General features: G+C 44.9%; 1 pseudogene; it reads left to right on the top strand.

Annotated features, from left to right (window-relative positions):
* The first annotated feature begins 2,644 nt into the window (after positions 1-2,644).
* LOC111818774 lies at positions 2,645-3,558 on the top strand (annotated as a pseudogene).
* The last annotated feature ends 2,823 nt before the right edge of the window (positions 3,559-6,381 follow it).

Below are 6,381 nucleotides of genomic sequence, written 5' to 3'. Positions count from 1 at the left end.
AACACTGACTTACTACTTCTTTGTGACGTGCATCTTCCACTCAAGACTTTGGGGGCCCAAACTATGATCTAAATTATGGGCTACAATAGTTCTAGATTGTGAGTGAAGAAATATAAAGCATCAGTTGCCAAATATTTCTAGGGAATGACGCAAGGCCGCACAGCACAAGACTGACTCCCACCCCACGGGCTGAGCCCTGTGGTGTAGACTGGCTGCCCACTGGTTAGGGGCAGCACTGAAGTGAACGCAGCCGCCCAGTTTAGCCTAGGCATGCAGAGTATCAGACCCAAAATCCAAGTTGCCAGGGACAGCAGACCTGCAAAAGGAAACCTAAATAGACTGCAACTACAGCGTGTGCACCTGTCATGGAATACCCCACAGATCATCCAGCCAAAGCTGATCGAGAACGGTGTCACCGAAACGGTGAAAGGAACATAAATTCCACTGCTACAAGCATACTTTATTCATAACCATTCATTATTTTTCAATGTATTTAGTACAGGGTCTACAGGGCCTCACTACACAGATCAGACTCACAGTGATCCTCCTGTTTTCGGCTCCCCAAGCGCTGAGATTGCAGGTGTGCACCACCACGTCCAGTCTCATTCACAGTCTCAGTGTGCCCCATGGTCAGTGCCGGCACCGTATGTGGTGTCAGGGATCTAACCCCGGCCCCTGCACTTTGCCTAAGCAGGTGCTTTAATCCTCTGAACTATCTGGCCAGCTCCATTTGTTATTTTTTAAATGATAATAGAATGTACTTTATAATAAGCACAGCAAAAATTACAATTTCAAGGCTGAGATAATGGGAACCTAAAGTGAATAAAAATAATTGCATAAGGGCCAGCCAGATAGCTCAGCAGATTAAAGCGCCTGCTTAGGCAGATGCAGGGACTGGGATTTGATCCTCAGGTATGCTGTGCCGGCCCCGCCCCCTGGGCGTGCTGAGTCAGTGAACGAGTCTGGGCACGGTGGTGAGTGCTTGTAATCCCAGTGCTTGGGAGACTGACAACAGGAGAATCACTGAGTCTGATCTGTGTAGTGAGACCCTGTAGACCCTGTACTAAAATACATAAAAAATAATAATTGCATAGAGTATCCAGTGCTGATAATCCTATATTAAAATGTACAAGCATGATGAGCATCTCTCATAATAACACATCTTCCAGGACTATTTCAGCCAAATCACTCTGTTTGCAAGTTCTAAACTCCTGATGTCTAGACCAAAAAAAAAAAAAAAAAAAAAAAGGCAATCTTCCACTCCCACAGCATTTTCTGCACAGGATGTGGCTTTATCCACTGTCAGTCCAGCCCGTGTTGGAACACATTTCCTAACTCATCCAGAGAGTTGTCAGCAGGCACCCACAGAGTGGCCCTTTCCTCCCTGGGATGCTGCTCCGTGCGGTATTTTGCAATAACTCATAAATAACCGGCTCTCGCCACTATCTCTGCTCTAAAAAGTAAACTACATTTTTTCCTGTTTTGGAAAAATTAAAAGTTTTCAAAAGAACATGGTAACAAGATCAAAGAGGCCAGATGATGTATACAAGCCCAAGAAAGCCACTTCTCCATGAGTCAGTGTCATGAATGAACAGTGTTGGCAAGGGCCCTTCTCTGAGGATACAGTAGAATGAGACACAGACACGTCCATCTGTTTAAGTCTCCTGTGTGTGTGCATCTGTGTCCGTGTGTCCACACGTAGCAAGAAATAGTATAATCTTTATAAGATAATAACACTCAGGAATATTGATTTCCTGGAAAGTGTACTTCTTGATGCGTTTATTGGGAACACAGGAGACATCCTACAGATAGAAAGTCAGGCGTCACACAAGTCCCTCCTACTTTAATAACCCTCCCTTGAGGTAGCTTCAGCTTGAGAGACAGTAGGGTCAAGGAGGCAAGGAGAGAACTGGAAAGTGGATCCAGCTGACGCTGGAATAGCTGAGATTCATACTTTCAGAAAGTAAGATGAGTTTCTGTGAGTTCCAGGATGAAAATAAACTCTGAGGTCAAGCGTTTCCCATCTGTTATAGCTGAACTCCGCTTTCGGCAAATCTCTCCCACACTCCCGTGTACCAGCCTGGCCCTGGGCAAGGCGCAGCCGTGCTAGTCCCCGGTTCTGGGCACTGTGCATGGTCCTACGGCAGCTCCTCTTCCTACCTTGCATTTGCATTCAGCCTCCTCCCTAGGTAAAATGCTCTAGTCTTGATTCTGTGTGTTTTAATAAGTATTTAGAGTGCATACCATGGCCAGCAACCAGGCTAGATGCTATTGTCAGTGCCAAAAAAGGAAGCAAAACATTTTAAGGAACTTACAGTATAATAGGAGAGGGAAACAAGAAAAGAACTGCATAATGCAAGACAGGAAAGAAAGTGCAAGCGGAAGACAAGAGAAAAACGGAGATTTCTCCCACGCTGGTGCATCTGGGTATTTCTTGGGCAGGGACTGGCTGAACTTCGACTGATCAAGAGGACATTGATGGGAGCGTGAAGGGCATTCCTGACTGAAGAAGTGGCCTCGGCACCTAGTGAAAGGAAGTATCCAGACCTTAACAGAAGTCCAGGTGCAGTGGAAAGGAGTGAAAGGAGTGGATAGATAAAGACAGAGTATTTATGGACTACAAACAGAATACTATGTCCAGTAGATGGGGAGCCAGAAGTATGACCAGAGCCTGGTGGTGTCAGGAGAGTGGTGAGCTTGGTGTCAACTTCTGAGACGGACACACTGGGTTTGAGCTGAGGGCTTTTGCTTTAAAATGTTTGTGGGTACTTAAAATTTTGAAAGTCATGTTCGTGGAAAGGTGTTTGAACCAGGTGAATGACGTCACAGCAGAAGTAGCCTGTTTATTGTTGGATCCAAACAACTGCAATAATTCCTGGTACGGATGAAATCTTCACTCAGTACTTGTTAGGTAAATCAATATGACCTACAGGAAGGAAGGAAGAGAATAGTTCTTAAGAAAGTCTTACATTTATGGAAGAAGGTTCACTAGAAAGAAGGAAAAAATAAAAGAAGAAATGTAAGGAGAATAAAATATCTCAGAAAAAAATAAACCTTAAGAAGAAAAAATAATTCAATCGTTAAAAAATAAATAAATAGCCATCTGATTCTCCCACTGCCCCTGCCGCTCTGGCTGCTGGAGGATCAGCAGTGCTGGAACTGCGTAGCTCCGCGAGGCTCAGGTGCGCCCCGACCCGCAGCCTCCGCACAAGCTCACCCCGCACGCCGCCACTACGCCCAGGAGGAAGGTCAGCTCTGCCCAAGGGGCGGTGGAGGAGCACAAGAGATGGGCGAGGCTGTCGGCTAAACCTGTTCCCGCCAAAGTGGAAACGAAGCCAAAAAAGGCAGAGTGCAAGGATAAATCTTCAGACAAAAAAGTGTAAGCCAAAGGGAAAAGGGAGCCAAGGGAAACCAGACTGAAGTGGCTAGTCAAGAAACCAAAGACGATTTACCTGCGGAACATGGAGAAACTAAAAACGAGGAGAGAGTGCAGCCTCTGATGAAGCAGAAGAGAAAAAAGCCAGGTCTGATCAATGCCACACCACGCCTTATCAGTGATGCCCGTCTCCTTTCGTATACAATCCAGAGGAATATTTTCATCAACTGTTTTGTAAATGCAAGTTTTTTAGTAACTCTAGGAATTTTTTTAAAAGGAAGGAATTCCACCTCATTGCATTCTTTAAGTTTAAATGATTTTTTTAGAGGTGAAATCCTTCTCTGGTTGTTTATTTTTTGGTACAACCAGAAATAGCGGGCTATTGAATTATGGCAAGCTGTGACTGTCTTGGGTGTCAGCGTAACATTCCGTAGGTGGGGGTTAGTTTTATATCCTGCAATACAAAGCATGCTAAATGGCAATTTGGAATTACAGTCCTGCATTTAATATGTCTTGGGTACTTCAAATGACTTCTGTTCCCATGTTTTTAGTAGAATTGTTTCCTAAAGAAAACTACTTTCTAATTATCACCCTGTCAGAATCGTGTGCACTCTGTAACATCTTTGGTCGTGGTAGTCCGGTTTGCCTCATTTTGTTAATGTGCTGTGAAAGATCAAAAATTTGAGTCTGTAGTGTGTGTGATACAAAATGTGAATTGGTGGGACTTAAGTAACACTTTGTCACCGTTTGAAGATACTGGTACTTAATACTCTTACAGAAAATTTGCCTTTAAATTTGAAGCTGGAAAGTCACTGGAAAAAATAACACATGGTATTTTTGGTATGTGTGTTAAGAATTATGTACAAAGTGAATCATGTGTACTGATCCTCCACACAACCAATAAAATCTCAAATATTGAAGACGAAAATAAATATAAAAACAAAAAATAAAAAAATTCAATCACTTATTTGGCAAATGTTAATTTACTCCTCCTTATGCCAGAAGCCCATATGTTGAGGACGCCAAAATAAACAGAAAACCATGGCCCTATGGAGCTTTCTAGGCATAATTAGCAGTGCCCAGTGTCCACAGCCTCTGGGGATGTTCAGTAGGATGAAAATAAGCAAATCTTTATTTGGCAAGTACCGCAATGATCAAGCTCTAATCACCCTGAGAGAGTGGTCTCCCCAAGCAGTGGCAATTATAAAAACCACATGTCCCGCACTTGCCAGGTTCTTTCCAAACTCCTCAGGGTAGAAGCTGCCCCCTCTGTTGCTGCACTCACACGATATCCAGCAATCCAGCTTGGCTGCATCTATAAATCAGTGATAAGCATTTGGAAACCAGCATTTGGTAACAAAGCAGTCCGCAGTGAACTCAAACATTAAGTGAATCCACTCATTTGCTATCTGTTTAAAAAAAAAAAAAACTAGAAAGATAAAACATTCATTACATTGCTCCAGGGTTTGGTTCAGAGAGGCAGAAATTATTTGTTAGGCAAAGTTTTAGTAGGGAAGAGACGCCATCATGTGCAGTAGGAAGGACTGAGCTGCTGCAGGGCCTGACGTCACGCAGGTGTGGACCTAGGAAGGGATCAGAGGAGGGCTGCTGCCTCTGTGTGCATCACAGGCCTCGAGGTGCTGAGCCTGAGTCCTGGCGAGCGAGACAAAAGATGAGTGTGTGCTGGGGAAGTTCATGTCACATTCTCACCACTCCCAAATTCAGTGACAGTGTGCAGAAACTGTTAGTACCTGGGCTAGGGAGATAGCTCAGTGGCATAAGCCCCTGGCCGGCAAGCGCAAGGTCCACGGCAAGCGAGTTCGATCCCCAGTACCTCATGTCCTGCTGGCCCCAAAACTGGGTGTGGTGGCACACGCTTGTAATCCCAGTGCTGGGGAATATGAGATAGGTGGATCACCACAAGTCTGAACTGCATAGTGAGACCCTGTATCTAATTTTAAAAATAGATAAGCAAAGAGAAAAAAAATTTTAAAGAAACTGTCAGTGTTCTTTGTGACAAAATTCTACACACAGCAGACCTCTAATTCAGAAGAACTAAAGGGACATGGACAGGTACAGACTCGTAGGCTGCCCTTCACCAACAGGACACCCAATCAGCCAGCCACAGTGCCCAGGGGCAGCAGGAGCCGTGGCTTCCTCCAGCCCATACAACACAGCAGCTGCTGCCTTGCTACAGCCTTCTAAATCTCACACAAATGCCCTCTGTAATCAGCCCTATGTTGATCTGAACCCACATCCGTAATGGAGATAATTTCTGGGAAAACCATGCCCGTGGAGTTGACACGTGCGCTATCCCCAGGGTCCTCACAGGTGAACTTCCAAGGAAAAGCACCTCACATCACACAACTCTTGCCCAAACTCAAACACTGACCACCACTCCTCAGAAAATGCACAGCCCCTCCGCTCACTTCTTGGTGGCCCTCACTACCCATCCAATGAGTCTCTGTCCCCTTTTGGGATCCTATAACTTAGTGACTTGGGTGTACATCATGGTAGGGAATGGAGCAGAGGGAGACAAAATGTGTGTATCCCCATGGTCGTAATGAGGAAGACATGCTCATCATGTCAGGAGCCTATTTCCTGAAACTAGTCACATGGTCTTAGCTGATACTTGTAACTTTCTTCTTCTACCCTCCATTCTATATTCCCTTTGAAGTCAGTGGGTACTTCAGCTCAAATATATCCTCCCTTGCCCCTTTTGCTTAGGAGCACCCTCCAATAGCACAAAAGCATTCATGCTCAGCAGCACCCTGCTGCCCCCTCCTCCCCCATCATTATTTCTTCATCCAGGGTGAGAGGAATCTACACAGTCAGGAGGCAACTTCAACTTCCAGCTGAATGGAACCGCTGCTGTGTCCCTGGTGGAAATCTTCTACTTTTTGGAGCTAAGTCTTTTCCGCTAGCAGAACCCAAAATTACTGGAATAGGAACAAGAATTTCAACACTAAAACTCTAGGGTTCATAGTGACTGGAGACACTCCCAT

This window comes from Octodon degus, unplaced genomic scaffold (genome assembly GCF_000260255.1).
Source record: "Octodon degus isolate 3935 unplaced genomic scaffold, OctDeg1.0 scaffold00101, whole genome shotgun sequence".
NCBI lineage: Eukaryota > Metazoa > Chordata > Mammalia > Rodentia > Octodontidae > Octodon > Octodon degus.
The sequence above is the reverse complement of the archived record's forward strand: the minus strand, read 5'-3'. Positions and strand labels throughout refer to the sequence as shown.